Source organism: Lepisosteus oculatus, chromosome 20 (genome assembly GCF_040954835.1).
Source record: "Lepisosteus oculatus isolate fLepOcu1 chromosome 20, fLepOcu1.hap2, whole genome shotgun sequence".
Taxonomy (NCBI): domain Eukaryota; kingdom Metazoa; phylum Chordata; class Actinopteri; order Semionotiformes; family Lepisosteidae; genus Lepisosteus; species Lepisosteus oculatus.
Genome location: NC_090715.1, coordinates 13752891 through 13776240, shown reverse-complemented (window position 1 = coordinate 13776240; position 23350 = coordinate 13752891). Strand labels below are relative to the sequence as shown.

At 38.4% G+C, this 23350-nt stretch overlaps 1 protein-coding gene across 3 annotated transcripts in view; it reads right to left on the bottom strand.

The window, feature by feature from the left end:
- The window catches only part of LOC102695501 (zinc finger protein 469), a 138825-nt gene that overhangs the window by 72819 nt on the left and 42656 nt on the right, over positions 1 to 23350 (bottom strand). For 2 of the 3 annotated variants that reach the window (XM_015368110.2, XM_015368109.2), the window contains exon 3: positions 312 to 434. The exons of the other annotated variant lie outside the window; for it this stretch is intronic. The gene's annotated coding sequence lies outside the window, so the exon portion shown is untranslated. The remainder of the gene's footprint in view (positions 1 to 311; positions 435 to 23350) is intronic. 3 annotated transcript variants of the gene reach the window in all.

The window sequence follows — 23350 nt, the reverse complement described above, 5'->3', positions numbered from 1 at the left end:
GGCTAGACTAAACAGTATCCTAGATGAAAAAACAACATTTAATCTGAAAGAGCCTGTATAAAAACAAAAGAAAAGAAAACTAGCATTCCTCCTGAAAGAGAATCCCCCTCTTCCATTTAAGGGACTGAGACTGCAAACTCCAAAAAAAAGTCACCTCTCATTCCATCTCTTATCACTAGCAAATGTATGTCCTACTAAAAACAAGCATTTCAGCTTTTAATTAAAAGCATGTCAGCATGACTCAAAGTGAAAAAAGGAACAAACAAAGACAAAACAAAAATGAGAAAATAGCAACAATGAGTCTGACTTACCTCATAGCAGTAAGGCTGGAGGTGGCATTAGTGAAAGCTTCATACCTGGCTGGTTATCTTATTTTGGAATGTAGTGTAGTGTGTTAGAGTTGCAGTTCTGCCTTTACACAGTCCCTCTGTAATCTGTGTATGAAAAGAGAAGTCTTCATTACTGACCAAAGACTCAGGCTCTGAGCTCACGCCCCCTCCCATATGTCCTAGCCAGTAGCACGCTCCAGTTTGTATTGGCAGTGAGAGTGGGCCAAGCCAAGTAGAAAGTGATTTATCTGCCAAGAAAACCTCCAGCCACACTGCCTGCCAACAGAGGGAGAGTGAGAGAGAGAGAGAGGGAGAGAGAGAGAGAAGGAAAAAAAGAATAGAATCTATCTACTCACAACCTAGGGTGAAAGGAGACATTTGTGCCAGCCTACCAAACTTCACTTTTTAATCAGCACTGATGGGGAGGGGGGGTTAATTAAAACCACTGCTGTAACATATCAGATAATAGATTGTTTTGCTTTCTGATCTGGGAAACAATATGGTATAACACTGGATCTTTTCAGCTGCATCCAGACAACAAAATGCAGATAATTCCTTCCCTTTTAATGCATGCTACACCTTTAAAAAAAAGTCTGTGCCTATCTGTCAGAGGTCTTGGGTATTGTTATTTTCACCAGCAGTTATCTGAGTAAAGTGAAATGAACTCTATTTTTTTCCAGTGAAATGGTAATCTATTGATCTGAGCACACTTATATCAGTAATATTGTTACTCATGGAATAATATCCACAAATATCTTTGTTCTAGATATTACATCTTTAGTAAAGAAAAAGGGAAATACCTCTGAATAACAAATAGAAAATAAAAATAATTTAGAGCACTGTGCATGGCTTATTTCAAATTTTGTACATGAGGAACTAACCATAAAATTTTGCTTTCTGAAGCAGCAGATTTTAAAATATAAAAAATATGAAAAAACATTTAAACTGAGATTCCTGTATCTCTCAGTTCTCCTGGGCCTTTAATAGCAGATTAAGTAGCAAGATAGTTTTAAACTTTAGCACATAAAGTATATCACTGCATAATTAATATTTTTTTCACAACATTCATAGAAAAAGTCCAACTTAAAAAAAATTCAACAGGTCTTCAAAAATTGAACAATAATATAATTCGCCACTAGGGGGCTACAGTACCAGTTCTGCCCAGCTACAGTCTTCAACGGCAACTTAGCATCACAGACTGTTCGCTTAACCAATTCAGTCTTGCTCCCTGTCATTAGCTTGAAGACATAGCACCCACAGAAAACGTAGAACTGACATGATGCATAATACATTACAGCACACTGTGTCAATCATACAAAATTACACTGATATTTATTGCAAGTAAAATTTCACATTTAGAAAACATAAATGTAAATGTAAATGTACTGTAATTCATCCTTGTTGTTGCAGTAGTGATTTTTACCTAACGACCATTGGTATTGGTTTGTGTTAAGTGTCACAATAGTAAGTTTATATCAATCCTAATTCAGCACAATCTCAGAATTTACCATATTATTCCAGGTTATAGTGTATTTGTTTGGCAGAACATAACATCATCATTACATTCTGACTATAAGACAAATACAGTATGTGATGCGATTCCCATGAATTCCCAGAGAAGAGATCTGCAATACAATGTTCCATCACTATCAACAATATTAATGAATTCAAATAATCTTAGTGATTTTGCAAATGCTTTAAAATGTATAGTATGTTTGTCAACTGAACAGAAAATGGGTCTACATGTTTATCAATTTATTTTAGAATTTGCCAGTTTTAAAGCGTTTCACTTTAGCAGAAGAATTAAAAAATTGCATGGATCTGGGCAATGCTGAAACTGTAATGAAACGCTGTCTAGGATTTGCAAAAATAAGTAACTTTCAAGCTTTCCAATAGCCCATTTTGAAGTTGCGTAACACCGAGGAGTGAATGAGAAGCTTTCCTCAAATAAAAGAGACTCTCCAGCTGTTCCACCAATTACTACTAAACAATCAAAATTATGGCTTAAGCACACAATTGACGCAAGAGCTTTTCCTGACGAGAAAAAAAAAACAGATTCTCTTTTCTTTTAAGACCCATTTACCCTGACAACACCTTGACCAAGACCTGCAGCCATGGCCACAGAAGCCTCCTTCCTAAGACATTTAGTCAAAGAAATGAAACATAAGCAGCAGTAATCTAAAAACATGTCAAAGATTTTTAACATTTAGGCCTGCTTGGGAAGAACTGCTGGCAGGAGCAACGTGGTGAGTACTGAGTGGAATAAGTCGATGAACTCTTTATTCAAGAAGTGGGTTGACGCACAGGCTGCTCGGATCTGTATCATCACTGCTAAATTCAGCATATTCCATTCACAGGCATCTTTCACCAAACACAGCATGCTAGGTGATAAAAGGAATGCTACAAATGCTGCCTTCATAGCAATAGTATGTCTAATTCCCGAGTTAGCTGTGTGCACAGCAATATAAAACATTCATTTGTTCCAGATTTCTTTCGGCATGGAGAGCTGGTGCAAACAGATGCGCTGAACAAATGCAAACACAGGGAACCTGGATGCCTGTTGACATGGCGACCTGACGATGTTTACTCGCTAGGTCATGTTGGCTTGGAAGGAAGACTTTTCCCAGGAGAATTCCAGCCAATGCCTTTGGAAGGCACACGAGTCTATAGGGCTGGAGCCAGTAAGGAACACAGGGCTCTTTTCGTTCACAACTTTTGAGCCTGGAGTTTCCACCCTTGGCCTGTTGGAGTTTGGCCCTCAGCTGCCTGAGCTCAGTTCTACAGCCATCTATACACTGCGTTGGCTCATTATCAGATAAGGGCTGTTCACACCTGTTTAGTCTGATGGGAAGAAAATTGGTAACATTTTAAGCACCACCAATTAAGCAATTCTTACCCACCTACTGTATCTGAAAGTAACCAACACTTATGAAATAATTTAGAATTGTGGAATAACATTTTTCAAGGTAGTTATAACACAGACTCCCACGTATGCTGTATTAATCGCTGATTGAATATTAACAAAGGTTGAATATTGAATATTAACAATGTTCTGAAATGAAAATGATTTGTGTTTTGATAAGTGCTTTCATATCACATGAATAATTATGGTAACAACAAAGTCACCCTCACTAGAGAGTGAGGCAGTTATCTGCTGAAGACAATGAAGGTGTGTTAAATGCTGTTGATATATAATACAGTATACTGTATGTAATTGTTCAACTGACAGTTGAACTGAGTTCAAATTTAGAAGCACTTAAGTACATTTATTTAGTCTACCATGGGAAGAACACAAAGACAGCATTTTTAAAAAAGATTACTAGGAGATTTCTGTTTACAGATGAAGAGTTTTGCAGCTTGCAAAAGTCACATTTACTTTAATAAAGAACTTATTGGCAGCCTAGAAGACACTACAGAAGACCTTCTTAGGCAAATGAACCTTTTCAGAATCAACAGTAAAACATGAACCAGAGAATGCAGGTGGAAACTGTGGGGAAGAGCATTTAAAAGGCACTTCTTTACACAAAGAGATGTGCTCAAGGAGCGCGCAGAAATACTGTCAAAGCAGGCTACTTTCAAGAAACAGCACATGAGGTTACGATCATCATCCCTCCTCAAAGGGCGCTCTGACTCTCTCGTATTTTAGTTCATTATGTGCACCTGTCCTGTTATTATTTAAGCCAGGAGCTCCCGCCATTCCTGGCTCAGCTCTGGAAGACGGACGCCACAGGGCTTTGCCTATTCTCCGGGCTCGCGGGTAGTCTGAGGGCTGGTCTTATTCACCGGCATCCTGACCGTCTGAGTCCAGGGCTCGGAGCGTCTGGCCTCGTTATCCTGTTCTTAACTCCCTGTTCCCGTTCCGGATCCCGTTACAGATTTTAACCTCGTCTGTCTTGGATGGTTCTCCCGGCACCTGGACCCTGGACTGCGCCCCGGTTTCCCTTTTTGCACTGTTTGAACTTGTTCGCTTGCTCCACGCCCCCCGAGCTCCAGATCACCGTCACGCCCCCCTGTCTGTCAACTGCCCTGATCCTCATCTTGTTTTCCCTGTTGTCCTTCTCCAGTTACTTCCGGATTATATTCCGGTCCGCATAGGGTCCTAAACTACGCGCTATACATCTGGACCGGCACCCCTGACAGCAACTAAATGAACTAGATGTGTCAAATGACCTCATCTCATTTGTAAGCATTCTTACAGTACATTTACTTTTAGGGCTTTTTTTATTAAATATTCCTAAATATGCACCTATAAACAAGAATCCAAATCACAAAAGAATGTGAACATTAGTGTTTTTATACAACTGAAGACAATCTGTTTTTAAGGCACAAGACACATTTTAACTGCTATTAACATATTCATGCAGATACAAGTTTCATACATGTACTTTTATAAGAACTTGAAATGTTCCTAATAATCAAGAAGGTCCTTAGTTCTCTGTGTAGAGGTAAACATAAAATCATGATAAAATACAAATTCCAACAATTCCTGATTAACTTTAACATTGCATAAATTACCTTTAGGCAATTTACAAGATCAACTGCCTGGTTATTTTCTGCATAGCATTTAGAACATTATTTGGACTTCTTGGCAATGATTACCTGTCCTCCTTGTGTAATAAATACAATATTGAGATGTTTCTTGTTCCAATAGATCGCAATCCAAACAACTGCAGTACAAGTGCAATGTTTCAGTTTTACTTTCACTTTTCAAAAAGGCCAATTCGGGTCATTATTTTACTATCTAAAACATAATGCTGGGAATATTATAGCATAATAACAGGACTACAAGGTTAGATCCTGAACCAGTTCCACAAGAGAACAATATGCAGTATATGAGGTCATTTCTTGAAACACAAATGTTATATAGTGCTTTCAGCATGGTTAACAATTGTACATTTTTTTACAATTTTAGATTTTATAACTCCACTTTTTATATATTGCAATATAATTCAATCCTCCCTTTTTTATAATGCTCATTTTAAAACCACCATAAAACTGACAAGGGTGTCCCATCTATTTTCACCCAGTAGGAGTGTAAACAAGTTGAGCACATTAAAGGCTACGAAATATTAAAAACAACTGATCTAAATTAGTTTTCTTGAAACAGACATCAGACTTAATTGTTTGAGACAGTTTTTATACATATATGGGTAAATAATTAAAGAGATCAGAGGTTATTTCACAATATTCAAGAGGCGCCATCACAAAGCAGGATGCAGAAAAAAGCAAAGTGCAATAACCCCCTGAAAAAATCATTCTGTAAGAGGGATGTTTATGTGCTGCCATGGTGATGGTTTAAATTACTTCAGTACTAATAAGGAATGAATTAATTCAATTAGCAATAGATTACACAATTACAAGATTGGTTCTGTGAATCCACCATAAAAAAAATTGGTTTGAAGTCCAGTAGTAAGGACACACTTTATTCCAAAGGTGTCTTATATAGCCAGTATAACATTTCAGATACTGTACAGTATGACACTATAATAATACTCATAATTCTTTATGTAACAGGTACAGTACATAAGTGTTTATAAAAATGCACCTCATTTGTCACAGCAGGGGTCACAGCATGTGTGAGTGTTAGTGCCATGGTTACAACTAGGGATTAGGTTGGGGTCATCATGAATATTTATACACATGAATGGTTATAAAGGATTATTAATGTTATTAGAGCATAGTTATGTATCCTCCATGTAGGTGGTATACTGGCTGCATACGATGACATTCAAATAAAGCATTACATCTTGTCATGCTCAAGTGCCCAGAACACTGGAATCTTTTGTCCCTCCCTAGAAAGAAAAGGAAACTTACTTTTCTCAGATCACAGTGAATAATTCACTGTAATGCCTCAGGTGATGTATGCAACTCTCCTGCATAGGGTAAAACTGCAGGCAGTGCCAGCCATGTACTTAATACTCTGCCATTTCACACTCTGCTTAAACCTCAGAATGACACTGCCAAGAAATTCATCTCCCTGATGGGCAACGGGCTCAACCGAAAACTCACAAATATGCAACACGGACAGCTCCTGAATGAACTCATTCTTCTGAAAGACAAAATCGAGAATTAGCTTTGCTATGCAGTGGAAATGGACTCCTATAATATGAGCATCACGGGGTTGTTTTGGGGAAATTTAAGCACAGCTTTAAGCACAGGTAGTATTTCCTTCTTTGAGTTATGCTGACAGACGCTCCAGCAGAAAAGGTTTTCATTTCTAGAGGCAGGTCTAAGGAGAATAACAATTAATCATTTTTTCCCCTTTTGTCCAGCATGGACAAGGCAGTCAGCTTCATTCATCCTACATGGACACATCGCTAAAATATTTTACTCTGTTATTTAACTGTGTAACAATTAAACTGTATTTTGTGTTAAAGACACCTTTCTTCAAGTTCATTCATCATATCAAGTGTGCAGATCTGATGCACAAGTGAATGGATTACTTTAAGCCACAGGTTTCTGACACTGAGTTTCTAGTATTCTGTTGATCTCTCTCAGGCAGCCTCTGCTCTTTGCTCTGATTTCTTCCCTGAACAGCACTGGCTGATGACAGATTAGGAGGCTGACTGGCAGGTTGTCAACAGCTTCTGTTGGAGGCCATGTGAGGCCAGAGCTTCTGTGTGCTTGTGTTTACCTATCAGGGTTGGGGCATAATTTGAGATAACAGATGAAAAACAGGGTGAAAAAAAAAGTTACTTCTCACAATCAGACAATGGGTGGCATCTCCCACATGCCAATGGCTTTTTTTTGTTAATCAAATGGCTTCTTCCCTTAACTCCTAATATGTTCAAACTAGTCGATGTGGGTCAGTTTTTCACCAGTGTTCCGTCTCATTTCAGCTGAGTAGAAAACAGCAAAGTAAAATGGAATGGGAGTCCCCAGAAAGACAAAACAGTTATACAGTATATGTGAGTATGCGTGTGTGTGGTGAGGTGCTCACCACAAGCAGGAGAAAGGTCTCTGATTATTACAGAAAGGGTTGTTTTTAAATTCAGAACTGAAGCTTTAGCTCTGCAGATGACAACTCTGACCCTTCTGATTCCCTCTAAACACCAGCAGACCTCCACCCACGCAAGCTGATGGATACTGCAGCCCCATTCTGTACAATCCAGTCGGCAAGGTATTCACCAGGGGGAATCCTGCTAATGAAAGAAAAACAGACGGGCTCACAGGCAAAGCCAGGGGGTGTGGTAACCTAAGAAGGCTGGGCTAGGCATCATGAATCAAGCCATTCAGTACAAACCAGCTCAGGACAACAACTCACAGAGCCCTGGAATTCAAGGACTCGGCACGCTGGTCCAGAGGCATGAATACATTAATGAAAATATGAAGAAGCATTTTTTTTTTCAATGCAAGGACATGAAATTACTAGTATTTGAATTGTGTTTGGAGATCACTTCTAACACCGCAACATGTCTTCTTTTGCTCTCTCTCCTCTGAGCCTCATGTGGAGAATTTCTAACTGTTCTGCATTTACAAGAAGGCAAAAAAAAGAAAGAATAATCAAACACAATTCATCCAAGTCGATTTGCTAATTACTGACCTTTTTGTTCGAAAGTATTGTGACATTTGTTTGATTTATGGATTCGAAGGTTTGCCAAAGCGGATGCCGTTGTGATCCTTGCGGTTTTGTTTTTGCTGTCTCTCGTCCAAGAAACATCCAAACAAACTTTAATTTTAATTCCTTTAGACTGACAAAACCCATTACAAATTGTAACACAATACGAACTGTACAGCGAAAGGGAAGGAGTAACACTCGTATTAATGTTTCATTCACCGAAACTGTGCCGAGCGGCTTTGGGTGCTGCAAGATGCCTGAAATAGGAGTTCGGATCTCGTCTGAGGACGAGCTGTGCTTCTCTAGCTTTTTATGCAGTTATAGGAGGCTACACACTGTGCTCATATTCAGACAGCTTCAGAAGAAACAAGATGATACACATGTCGCTACTCAACTAAAAGAGTGAGCTACTTTTCAAAGCTTCGGTTTAGGCATCGACTTATTCTCAGTGATGAAGTGGAGCACCTCTAGCTTGCAAGCACGAAATCACGAGATGAAATCCCAGCAGGAAAAAAAAATAGTCTGACTCTCCCAATGGCGACCAACTTGTCTGCCATCTCAGCCCTGTTGCGGTCTCATGTGCTGTATGCTCTCTGCCAAGCTTTCTATAATTGGCAGGTAAGTACAGTAAGTCCACACTACAAGCCAAGTGACTCACCGTGCCACAGATTATGCTAACTTCCAGCTCTCCCCCTCCTCCATTCCCACCCCGGCATAGTCCGGCATAGGACTATTCCACTTTCACATAGCTAGGCGGACTACAGCGACCACAAACAAAGTGATCAACAGCACACAAATGGGCACCCACAGTCCTCCAGTCAGAAATGCAGAGCCCTAAGCCCCATCTGACACTGTCCCCCCTTTACTACACTTTGGGCAGCACATAACAGAGGACCCCACTTGTCAGAGGAGTATTTAGCCAGCATACGTATGTTCAGTAGAAATACATTGTAAACTTGCAAACTTTAAGTCCTTTACTTATCACTGCAGCTTTACTGCGAAAAAATAACAAGGAGGGAACACATGGCTTTGGAAATGAAAATCATAAATCTTCAAGCAGATGCATCTTGCTTTGGAGACTCAATATGGGGATTTTTGTCACACCGTTTTGCAATAAACGGTCTCGCTTTAAGTTTAATAGATGGCATGCCTGCTGAGTAGATAATCATAAATCTTTTACGTCACACTTTGCCTTTAAAAGCACTAGACCCACCCTTTAGGAACGCTATTTAATGTATAAAATATGTTGCAACTGTCACGCCACATACAGTACGTGTACGTCAACTTTTATTTAAAAGAAAAACCCGTTTTTATATTATGTAATATACCTCAAGCACAGTTGAGAACACAGTGGGTGGCACAATGGCTCATTGGCTTGCACTGCTGCCTTGCAGGGCTGGGACCCGAGTTTCATTCTCGGGTTGCTTCCTGAGTGGGGTTTGTTGCTCCCCCTTTGTTCACGTAGGTTTTACCAGGAGCTCCAGTATGGTTTTCACAAAGAGTACACAAATTGGTCTGAGCTCTGGCAAGACAACATGGCAAACTGGACTTTTAGTTTAATATCAATCAAATAATCTTTTCAGAATGTATCATGCCACCACTATTTCAAATCATGGATTAACCCATACTTTTCATGTGGTCTTGGGACAATGTGAAGTTAGTCTACAAGCCATATTATCTAAACCCTTTGATTAAACGAACAGAAGAAAAATGCAATGTTTGGATGGAGCTTATAATTAAAGCCAGGAAGAAAGACAGGCTCCATTCCTACCAGCCAATTCTGACTGCAAGTGTAGAAATACAGGGCTTTTATCCAGTCTCTTCCACTGTTCACTGCTCTGACATGCCAATTACTCACTGCTGGTACTGTCTGCATTCTTTCCAATCATTAGCTGCTACCTAACGTTGTACTACACCACTGGTCCAGGCCATCTGCCTCTTTATCTCACTGTTGCCCTTGGACTGCGAAATCTCATGATTCACAGTGTTCACCATGCTACCAACACCACATCTGTCATTTGGATACTGCTACCTGCTGCTTTTGAGGACAACTCAGACCCACTTTCACAGCTAAGCCGTCACCCTTCGCCTTTCACCAATGCCCCGTAGCTGCTACCTGAATCTTCACACTGCTGATGCTGGACTGCTAAATCCCACATTCAGCCATTCAGAACTTAGCCCAGGACTCACAGCTACACGAGCTCAAGTGACTGTTCTCAGTGTATTACCTGCCCTTTGCCTTACAATGTGTTTAATCATTTTAAACTCGCACAGTGTCTTTTTGTAAACTAATTCCAACCTGAACCTCAGTACACTGGATCCTCCAGTTACCCACCATCTTTCTTTTTCCTGCCTAAGATCTACTCTGGTTATTTGTCTGTTTTCAGGTTTGACTCTTGAAATAGAGCAGGTTAATGCCATCTTATCAATACATGTCCTATTTTCCCTTTCACATCTGCAGTATATTGAAGTTTGTTACTACTATAATGTTGTGAGTACTATAATGTTGTGAAACAGAACCTTATGCAAAATGGTATGGCATGCATTCATTGTTATTGTTGCTGGTGAAAAGGGTAATTCTTTCGTTTTGTTTCTTTTATTGCTGCAAATTGCTGCACTCATATACTGTACATTCTGGAACAATGCCCTCAGTCTTTAGTGTGTGGGCACTAGGAACACAATCCTGACTTCTGTTTGTTGGATTACAGTGCACCACATTAGAGAACCAGCACCATCAATGTTTGTATTGCACGTAAAATATGCATCCTGGAATAGTAATCCATTGAAAATGGTTTTTAAACTCATTAACTGCAATTTGATTTGCAATATGAACCCACAGACACAAAGTTTACAGATGTTCCCATGACAGCTGACATGCCTAGTTACACAAAATGCTCTTTGAAGCAAGCTCATGTGATTATATCCCATGAAGAGTTAGATTCTTAATAGAATATGCTTTCATATTCTCCAGATATGAATGGGCTCACTGTATGGAGTACCTTGATTTCCATAAGTTACAGGACATTTAAAGAAACTAATATATTCTTTCTGTGTATCTAAAGGCACAAGGTTAATTTACATCTTTCTTCCAAAAATAAATGCAAAAAGGAAACAGTATTCAGCTCTCTACTATAAAAGGGCTATTTTAGCTCAGTGGGTTTGTAGATAGTGTCACAGTGTTTCATGGCTGTGCTATGACATTATGTTGCTTCTGAATGGTGAAGTGGTAGTCCATGAGGAAATAAAAATTTTAAATGACATTATACAGAAATATTCTGTTTGAATGCCCAGGGGAACTGATTTCAGTTGATTTTTCACAGAAAATGTTTTGAAAATATTTTTTTTCTTGCTCCTTTTTCAGTCCCATTGAAACTTTTAAGGGATACTTTCAGCACCTTCATTTTCATCTCTAGTTTTTACTTTTTGAGACAACTACTGAGCACTTAACTTCAAATGTATTTGAACCTTGCATGCCTGTCACTTCTTTTGTTTGAAGCTATTAGGAGTTGACTGACTCAACAGGTAAATTACAGAGTGATGCATGGTCCTCAGTGGCCAGGGGTTTTCACCTCCCAGAAGATTATCTCCGGGTGATAATAACATTGGACAAGAGGAACAAGTTCCACTGAGAACTTTCATGTTTAGTCAATTATTGAATTGAAGCCTTGACTCGATCTGGGAGGTGGAGTGGTGGTCAGCTCTTGTCATCATCAATCAACATCACCCTAATTAGGTTCCAAATAAGTCCCGCCTTTAGTTATCCTTCCTCCTGCCCAACCCCCCCCCCCCCCCCACCTTTTAGCTGTTTGTCAAGAGTGTTTTCTGCCTGCGGTTCCTCGCCCTGTAAGGTCAATGAGGTAAAACATTTTCTAGGAGAGATGCAAAAGAGAGGACTCCAACATTAAGCCTTCATCTTGACTTCTGGAGTTCTAAAAAGCAAGATTCTTCTAAGCACAAAGGTCTCTTTTCTGCACCAAGGTCTAATTTGAAAACATGAAACATCAACCATTTTCGAGAAAAGACAAAACATACAGTACTGCAATTATGTAAAACAGCCAATTTGCAGTAACTTAGAGAACAAATACTGTATTACTTGACAGGGGTACCATTAGAAATTGCATCCTGATATTAGGATGTTTTTAATGAAACTGCATATAAAATTCATTTATAATTGATTCATCATCTTTGTTTAATGTATTTTACTATCATTTTGGTTCGCCCTCACAAGGTCATAGGCTCTCTGCCATCCAAGTACTGTATATATTTGCATCACTTAAATGAACATGCTTGGGTGCTTCTTGGTGCTTTAAAGACTTGATCTTCGTGATATTTGCATAATTTTAATTAATTTGATGACCTGGCATTTTGCTGCTGAACATTTGGAAGAACGCTAAAGAGCTATCTAAAAACATGTACTGTCATTATGGTAGAGCGTCAGCATCAGAGCTAGTCGAATCAAAGAACAGCATACAGTTACTGCTTTGGTACAGCTGTTTGTGACAATTCTGTTATGAAACCCTTCAAACACAGAGAAAGTAGAGTGAACCTTAGGTCACGTACGCTTCTAAATAAATACTGTATGTAAAGGCTTTAAAATACTGTGATCTCTCTAAAGTTTGAGCTCCCTGTAATTGACCCCAAAATACTTTCTAAAGAGCTTGCTAACCATTTAATTCGTGCTTATCCCTGGCTAGAAAAAAAAATTGGCAAAGCTCCAGAAATGCCTGGAAATGCCTAAACATATATTTAGTCATGTGCTCTCTTTACTTGGACAGAGCCATTGGATAATATCTGACTGTGAATAAACCACTTCCAGCTGCTGATGAGTCCATCCCAGCACTACTTCAGCCAACAAGAACAATGGTAAGAAAAGAAAAAGTCTAAATAAGGATGCATAACAATATATTGCTTTTTACAGTTGGCTATAGCAACAAATCATTTTACAGGCAAATGAGGACTGACTAAATTTAATGTAATTCTTCTCAACCACTTTATTCATATTCTGTTCCTTAATGCACATACTGTATACTTGTAGTTTTTCCAGAATGATTTAATGGTAAATGTGAGAAAAAGAACCTATTAAATGTGAACTCCTAAGCTATGTTTTCAAACATATATTTTCTTGAATGTGATTTTATTCACAGCTTCAACATCCACAGTTCCACCAAGTAGAAGTGTAAGCACCCGTGTTTCACATTTACAGAACTGATACAAATATACATGTGTTTTACTTGTGTCTTTAAAAAAATGTCTTCTGAAAGTCTCATTTTTGGAATGGTGGAATCATCGCTATGTAAGTGGTATTCCCTTAATTTATTGGTTTTCTTGAATTTGTAAAGAAAAATGCCACCTCCTCAAGGATTCTTTCACTAGATATAAATCATGGTTAATTGTTAGCTTATGGTTAATTATGACTAAGCTAGAAACAACATCTCCATTACAGGACAGTTAATACCACTATAACCATAAACCCAGATTAGACAGAAATGTGGCAAAGCACACTGTGCCAGTTCCTTTCTAATATATACAAACATCTCTTCTGCATATAAATGGGACTGAACAAAATGCTTTACAGGAATTTGATACTGTGTGTTTTCTCAAAAAGGATGACCAGAGCAGTAAATGTTACCATAGAAATGTAATAAAACCTAAGCATCTTAAAGCCCACTCTCTAATTAATCAGTTATTCCAGTAATTAATTTTTTGGTGATCAAACACAGAAGGATTAACGTGGTAGTACTTAAACTCCATCAATGAATTGGTTTCAACAAACCAGGTAAAGATGTGGCATCTAAAAGCCAGATCTGCTGGATTTATCTACAAAGCACAGAGTATTTAGTGACAGGAGAGAAGCAGTTTTACTGTTCATTTATGACCTGAGGAAAGCGCTCACTTTTCAAAGCCAGAGCATCCAGCATGTGATTATGACCCTTTGGTATTTATTTTTATCCCCAGCTTCAAACAACCATATAACTTCATAAGGACTGAAGTTGCTTTTGTAACAGCACTCCTCTCCACAGCAGTTCTATACAGGTTTAAGCAAAATATAAATGCAGTACCAGCAAGACTCACACCTAATCCCACCTGGACAAACAGTGACACATTGCCTTTGTGTCTTATAGACAACATTCAGTTTCATAATGAAGTTCAGATGAGGTAAAATCACTTCTTTGATTTAATATAAACCATGTCCTCCAAGAACAAAACCAGAATTATTCTTTTTTAATAAAAAATGTCTAAAGACTTTTTGGCTCAGCATTAAAGAAGGAAAGGAAGAAAAAGATTGAAAGATAAAAGACTTTAAGAGGTACGCTCATTCTTCAATTACTGATATTGGTGCAAAATCTGAGCATTTTTCCTCTGAAAAGTACAATTAAAAAAGCTGTTTTAAACACCTGAGATCTAATTTTATTTAATAGGTATTTGACAACATACTGTATTTGAGAAAAAAACTTGCTGTGCAGTACTTCACATTCCTTGTCAATATTTGTATATTCACAGTTTCAGCCACATTATATTGACTTCATTATTACTTTAAAACACATTATTAATTTAAAAAAGATAAAAATGATAATGTATAAGAGCAGTCTTTCAATATATTACTGTTACACTAAGTAATATGTGTCAGATAAAAGCTATTTTATATATTATTTTTCAGTCTTGAGCATGGCTAACACAACTCATGTGTTATGTGTCTGTAATAGTCAGTATATAACAAGTTTTTTTTTCTCTACAAGTCGCATGCACTGTCACTGTACCAGACTGCAGCTCACTCAGCAACATGTTAAAAAATGACTATGACAGACTAAAAAAAGTACAATTTTAGAAGCTTGCCAGAATGCAAAAAACGTCAAACGCCAAACGTCACACTGCATTGCATACAACAGCAGCAACACGTGGGGGGTTAATGTTAATAAAGCATGAGTTGGAATCTACTGCCTTATTTGCTCTTTAACACATTTTGAGAGTGAAGTCACTTTGATCATGTAAAAAGGGCTGTTAGTTCACTCAACAACATCTACATACTGTACACATGATTATGTTTTCACTTGGCCTCCCTAAACGTCTGGACTGACAAAGCACAGTTGGCTTTTGTGAGACAATTGGTCTACAAATCTGGAACCACCAGTCTTCTATGAAGAAAACCTGTGCAAAGTCCTCCCCTACACTGCCCCTCCCTCATTCAGTGATCTTCCTGCAGCCTCCAGCCCTTACCATGGTGGGGGGCAGGACGGGGGAGGGGGGGATCAGTAAACAGGTTCAGCAGTTTCCTTTTGGAAAATGATTGGCAGAAGCACAGCTTACCCCTGCAGTAAATCATTTCTCAGGGTGAGGTCTCATCTACCGTATGCTAAACCATTCTTGGTCCCCCATGTCATCATCAAGAGACATTTAACGATTCATGTTGCAATTACAAACGTACTGTACTGTATCTGGTGGTGGTAGAGAAGGCCACCTAGTCACTTAACTCTGTGTTTCTATTAGTTACTTGTAGGTCATCCTACAAGCCCCACCCCCCCAAAAAATGGAAACACCATGGAAAATCCTTTTATTTCAGGACTCATATCGTTTATATTTCAGTTTAGTTTTAGGTATTCTGAACTAATGATCAAAATAACGATCATGAACCATTGCCAACTATTTCCACCCACTTTCCAAAGCTATGGGTATTCCCAATCTAACTTCCTTGTGCACTTAGGATTGCACCTCAAAACTAATGTTTTCCACTCACCATGTTATTCTTTTTTATTTGCTGACCACTTTGGAAGCTTATGAGGCAATGCCTTTGCTATGCTACTGGCTAGCACAACTCATCTCATACCGTACGTGTCCCTCAGATATTATTATTATGGGTCACGAAACCACTGTTGCTGTTACAAATACAATGGAAGTAAAAATTTGTGGCAGATCATTTGCGGCATCTATGTCATTTTATAATCATTTCAATTAGCATTAAATTATAGGTTTTGCAACCAAATCCTAAAAGATTAAATCATGATAATACAATATGAAGAGTATGAAGTCATGCTTTATTCTGAGATCAGCTATGCCCCCTCCCCCATCATTTCAACCAAAAATGGCAGGAGCTGGGTGCATGCAACACCTTACATATTTTAGAGCATAACTATTAGATAGCTATTAACACACTGCCTCTTTTCCCCTAAATTGTTGTATTAAATTAAGTGTTAATTGTTTCTGTGTGTAGCTCTTTTAGCTGAACGAATAGCTTACAAACACAAAGAGCAAAAGAGCTGGATGCACATTACTCATGGCCTCTGACCTGTTCGCTTAAAAAAAATCAAAGCATCAATGTTACTTATACACTTAATTCAGGCTGTGATTGACTGGACTGCCCACAAATTAGTGCAATACTGTGATACTTTATAAAGCCGCATCCTTCACAACAAGCTAGATGTGGTATCAAATGTCATGAAATGAAATAAATCATCCAGATTGTTACAATCTAAATGGTTATATATTAAGAAAGACAGACAGGTAAAAGATATGAACTACAAATCAAAGTAAGACACTGTCTCAGAGCAATCAACTCCATGTACCCCAAGATAAAATGACAGTATGCTTTGAAAACTCTTGGCAACAATTTGATTTTTTCTGCACTTCCTTGAAAGAAAAATTGGCCTTGCAGGTATCTTTCAGTGACATATTTTTCAGCTGCGAAGAATATCAAGGTGATGATCTCAGGCCAACATTTTTCAAAATGAAATAAACCTTTAAAACCTCTAAGCTATGGACAGGAATTTAGATCAAGATATGAGCTGGGCTGCAGGCATATTCCTAAGGACTCAAACAAATTCCTGTACAAAAAGGACCAAAATATAATTGCTTCTATTAAAAAAACCCAAAAATATACAGGATAGCCAGAAAATCTTAAAGACTCAACACAGAAACAGAGTGAGGCTTCTTACATTGTGCAAATTGCACTGTAAACTTTTGGGAGAAAGAAATGGTATGTCCGTGTGGGTATCCTCCAGGTGCTCCGGCTTCCTCCCGAAGTCCAGAGACATCCTGGTAAGTTCATTGGCTTCTGGGAGAATGTGCCCTGCTGTCTGTGTGTGAGTGTTTGTGTTTGTCTGCCCATCCAGGGTGTATTCTGCCTTGTGGTTGTTGCTTGCCAGGATAAACTCTTACTCCCCTGCGAACCTGTATTGGATGAAGAGGTAAGAAAATGGATGGATAAAAGGACAATAACATCAGAGCGCCTGGCCTCGTCATCCTGTTTTTATTCCCTGTCCCTGCATCGGATCCTGTTCCGGTTTTTAACCTTGTCTTGTTTATCTCGTTTGGATCACCAGGATTTGGACTTTTGGACTTCGCCCCGGATTTCCCCCCTGAACTCCTTGGACTTGATCGCCCTGGCTACGCACCCAAAGCACCAGTTCACCATCATCACACACCCCTGTCTGTCAACCCCTCCTCATCCTTGTCTTCTCCTCCCCGTTGTCCTTTTCCACTTACTTCCGGATTGTACCGTCTGCATAGGGTCCAGAACTATGCTTCATGGGAGCCAGGACCGGTAAAACCAAACTGTCCAATGCATAAACTACACAAATGTTCATCTAGGCTTATCAATTGCAGGTTCTACCACTGAGAGAAGATACTGTGATGTCTAGCAAGTGTAATTTCCTGATTTCTGAGAATCCACTGTCTTAGTATTGTTTAAGCTGGCACTTATTTCATTCAAGATGGTAAGTCATTCATCTGCAAAGCCAAATGTTAACCAGACATAGAGTTCTGTCCAAAAATACAGTTGTTCCACTTTGTAACTATTTGTATTTATATAATCAAGGACTTTGCCTTGGCTTTAATTTCAGTAATTCCAAAAGTGCTGTAAATAATTCAGTTGCTGAATCACACTACTTTGTAATTTGTGCTATTTGAACAAAAACAAAGCTTTGAGTGTAGGATTGTTTGTTCATCTCCTTGGTCTCTTCATTAGAGACTTCATGAGGAAACTTTCTTTTTTAGTTTGATTTGAAAGGACTTCAAATAGGAAGCATTTCTTCACTCAAATGTTTTGTGTGAGTCTGGGACAAACAACCCAGCCCAAACAACAATACAACCCAGTATTGAAGCTCATTCCCTGCTATCCTTCAAGAAATGCCTAGAACAGCTCTTTGGACCAACAGGCTACTAGCAAACAAATAAGCAAGAGTTCTCACATCTGAAGCTGTTTTTATGTTCTTTAAAGCAACTTTACTTACAGATAATATTGGCCCAGAAGCCACCCTTGACTTTTCGCCTTCTTGTTATCAACAGTTTCATTAAGCCTTGGAAAGTGTTCTACTCATCAAAAGAAGCTCTGGTTTCTTTACATATTATAATATGACTGCTTGCCACTGCCTCGCAGATGAATGAAAATAATTTTTGACTAAAAGGTAACACATGTATTTGCATTGTTAGGGCCAGAGGAATTTGGATCAGGGTAGCACAGATTGCATGGTCTCTGTTTTCAGGAAAAACTAAAGTCTAAAGTCATGGGGTATGCATAGCTGGATTTGCAACTTTTATTGTGCTGTATTACTATACTTTTTATAGTTGACAGATACTTTTATCCCCTGCAACTTGCATATGCATAAATTAATACAATAGAGTATTTTACCAGAGCAATTTGGTACCTTGCTCAAGGTTACAACAACAATGGACATCTGGTATTTGAACCATAACTTTCTAGTTATGAACCTAACCACACCTTCAGACTGCCTCTGTCTGGCACCAAAAGAAAGTCAAACAAATATGGTTTAGTGTACAGTTGCACTTGCTACATTAATAATATAGAGAACATTGGGGATCGAGGGATCCAATACTGTCTGAGGTTTGTGTAGATAGCCTTTTTTCCTAAACCCAAGACCTGTGAGGTTAATTTTCTAAGAATAAGACAGAGGAAGATGGAGAAAGGTCTGAGATTAAAATTTACAGTTCTAAAATAAGGACAGAGAAAAATAATAATTCTGCAAAATATTAGTACCAACCCAGAGAAGGATCTTTAGTTGTGCGTGTAATTTTGACAGACATGCATTCACACAGCTGTGTCAAAATGGAATTATCAGACGTATAGCTGTTTAATTAAATATTTTATTTTTTACACACTTATATAACTATAAGATGTTGGCTCAAAATAACTAATCTTCATGAAATAACAATGAATTTAAACTCATGTTTACTAGTTATATTTTACAATCTGAAAGATGAAAAACATTTAAAAATGAGCGTTAACATTTCTGCAACTAATAAGAGCAGCTAATTAATAACAGAACATTAGATAGACTATTGCATAAGCTATAGAGTACAAACTCACAATGGCAGAATCTTGGACAAATGATCTGTTCAGGGAAATGAGATTAAGTTCATACTGGGCGTATTCACCTACAGAACAAAGCTTTCTTACAAACGGCCAGAGGAAGATTACAGACCTTAGTGTGGACACTCCAACTCTGAGTCTTCTGGCACATCCGATAAAGTTGCGTGACAAACTGTGTCACTTTCACTTCAAAGTTGCTAACAACACCATTATAATTAATCACTGAAGAATTCAAATCTGCTTTACAGCTGTTTTACATCCCAATATGGCTACTTCATTTCTGAACATAATTTAGGGAGTTGATTGTAATGGACAAACTGTCTTGAACATTTACCAATGCCTTTTTTATTTATTGGATGCTGACAGTATGTGCAATTTGAGTTTCTTGGTCAAAGAATATTCTACAGTTTGCAACACGCTATATAGCAGATACATAAGCATAGTTCTGTATAAATAAAAATATTAAGAAATGAGTATTTACAAAAAGGCTGCAATACTACAAAGGTGACATTTAATGGCAATATCAAAGCACATCAAAAATACTTTGTCGTCTGTATAGTAATCCACTTCTTAAGCAACTTCTACATATTTTCGAACATTTCTTAAATTATTTTTAGAAATTTCTGATTTCTTATCTACACTTGAGAGAACTGAGGATAGGGAGCAACAAAAAATGAGAACAAATAGGTAAAACTGCAAACAATTTCTGAAGTTAAGAAAAAAGCAGAGGTTAATTCCACACTGAAAAGTAGCAAGAATAGTAGAATGAAAGGAAAAACACAACTTTTAAGTCGTGAAGCCTCCTAGAGTGTGCGCAAAGCTGAATTGTCATGCTTGTTTCTTTCTTTTTATATTCCAGAGGGGAATGAACTTGCAGGTCGCACACTAACAAAGCTCTCTACTCAATCCTTAACAAAGGTCAATTCGGAAAAAGGGCAGGTTATTTCTTAATAACCCATCCCTTTAAAATGAATTGGCAACAAGATGAGCTAATGATATACATATTTGTTACAATAAAATTAAGAAAACCACTGCTTCATTAAACCTCTACGTGGCAAACATTTTGAAAGATGGGGATGATCCGCACCAAATAATATTACACAGGTAGGAAAATCTAGCTTTTGAAGCTATAAAAGCCAAGTGCCAAGTCAATTCCTTGCCTGTGCAATGTGCTCTAAACAAATAAAAGTGGCTCTAGACGACCTTAAAAAGAAATACAAGTCACCCGGCTAATTCTGTTATTTTAACCATTAAGTCAGGTTTGTTTATCAGTTGCCCTGTGTTTCTGTAATGCAATCTTTTTTTTCTGTGGGGTTTACATGTGTTGCACAGGAAACCAAGTGGAGGAAAAATAACACAAAATGAGTGGTATAAAATGAGCAATCAGTGTTCTTTTCTGTTCAAATGCCCTGAAACAATGAAATATAATCCTCCCCCCCAATCATGGCCTGAAACTGAGGGATGTAAAATTGCTTTGGGATCCAAGACATAATGAACCACAGAGCAGAACTCCAATGGGTGCTTGACTGCTAATTGCGCTGAACTCAACAATGGACTCATCAAGGGACTGAAATGTTTGCACAAGTACATTAATTGCTCTGCTGTGCTTTGCTGTGCAAATCAGAGAAACAAGTGGTACCACGACGGACTGTAATTTTTTCATCTTATGCTCTTATTTGATCATTTGCATTTTATTTCCTGTGCTATAACCCTGGTGCCTCAGTTTCTGCTATCCCTTCTGATACACACATGTCAGGAGAGGTAGCCAGGGCATGCTTAGCCAGACGGAATGCTGCTTTGCATCGTTGAATGAGTTTGTGATTTATGTGGCTGCTGTAGGGTTGCATGTGGCAAACAGATGGCGGCATTGTGCTCTTCTACCTTGCTAGTACACAGATTTAAGTCCCTCTTTATGAGGAGGCTTTGAAGGGTTGATATGCATTTACCGAGACAAATTGGCACATACCTGGTACCACTGTGGCCATCATTGGATCTTCTTTGGTTTTCAGCATCCTCTGCCATACCTTCGCCCCTCTCTACAATGCTTACTGTCATTAGGAAGAATGTATAAATACCCTAGGGAAAGGACCTTTATTCTCTTAGCTTAGACTGAATACCATGTCCTCCTCACAACCACCCAATTAAAAGAAAAAAAACATCTAACCAAACTTCTGTTTTGCTGTTGAGACACTTTGCTGAAATATCAAATCCTCAAGGCCTCTCTACACATCTCAGTGATTTCGCCCTTGTCTTTCAGTTCATCCCAAAGTGTCAGTGCAGATATCATGTCAAGATTTTGTTAGAGGAATGCTAAAAGAAGCACACATTTAAATGTCTTTACTTTACCATTAGCATCTTAAATAGTTTACAATATGTTAAGAAAAGCATGCCAGATTAAAACCGCATTAATCATACATTTTTAAATACCTACAGACTGGTGAATGCATTGTACAAAATCATACTATAGGGTATAACACGCAAGAGTCACTATTGGATGTAATGAGACACTGTACGTCAGTCCCACAGTATGTCAGTCTTCCCAGATTGATATTATCAGTGGTTAACCAGCTGCTGTACTTGAGAGCGGACCTGTCTTCCATGGCATGTGCTTGACAGGCCAGTCACTTCTTGGCATGCTGCATTCCAGAGCGAAAACAGCAGGGCTCAGATTTCAGTTAGAAAACGGACAGAAGCAGCGCCCAGTGCTACATCACAGCCGCACACGCAAATCTAAACAAGTCTCGATCAGGATATCTTCACCTTCCCATCCTAGAGGCTTAAGGCCAGTTCGGCAATAAACACTGCTGGGCAGCAATAGATGAACCCGTTTTCTGAAATGTTTGTGGTAAATCATATGTTTCTATAGCTACTGTATATCACCCTGGCACTCACAACTGGCCACACACTGAAGCTAAACAGGTGTGAGCCTGGCCAGTACCTGGATGGGAGCTGCTGCCAGATCATCCAGGTGAGGCTACACATTGGTGGCGCTGGAGGGGAGCCCCTGTACAGAGCATTGAGTGGAGTGTCCAGAAAAGCACCGTATACGTGTAAGGAATTATGTGTCAAGTGGACACTTCTGCAGATACCAATATGTTACCCTATCCATAACCCAGGATCTATCACTAGGCCTTTTTATCCGTATTTGTACTGTACACCTGCTTTGCTGACCACGGTATATTTGATTGGTAAGTAGGAATAGTATTTTAGTATATTAAAACTTCAGTTAATATCAACTAATATTTCACAGACTATAAAAGCAGAAAACTCTAAGTCCATTAATGAATTTTTTACATACTGTATTAAGAAGACCTCCAAAACATTTAAGATAATAATTTCTGTAATCTGAGTTCTGATTAGATTCTGTGCCACTATGTCACTTTCACAATGCATTTAAATTTGGTCACAACTGCAACTTTGACTTTAATTTTCTGATTGTAGAAAAAAATGTGAAGGTTAAACATAGGAAGAACTGGCATATGTACAAAAGCGTATCCATATGTTAATGAACATCTTGTACATACTGTATATTGTAATTTTATACAATATTTGCTTAGTAAAGGATAGTTCAGAATATATGGTCATGCATCAAGTACTGCTTAACCGATAGCACCAAACTGATGTCTACTGCATTTCAAGGCATGTCCAATGTGACAGATAACTGTCCTTTAGTCCAAAAATATATTTATGACAAGGCCTGCTCTCTTGCACATATTCACAGATCTATAATTATGCTGTTCTGTCTGAACACATTTAAGTATTAGAGTTCAATGAAAAATTTCCCACAGGTTACAAAAAAAAAACAAAAAACAAATGCATAATCTAATTTTAAACTTCAAACAGACTTGTTTTACATTCCCACTATGTTCCCTAAAAGACCTTAGCATGCAAGCGTCTGAAAAGGGAACTTTGATTCTTAAACAAATTCAGACATTTGTGTGAGATTTATGGGGTAAGATAAAGGCTACAATCTGGACTATATCCTGACGGAGAACAGAGACATCCTTGCTGTTTCTGATTTACAGCATGTTTTTGGGTGTGGTTCATATATTTCACCAGAGCAATAACAAACACAATTAATATAAGGACTAGGTTGAATTCTGCTGAGGGCAAGAGGTTTGCTTTGAGAAAAAAAAATCCTAG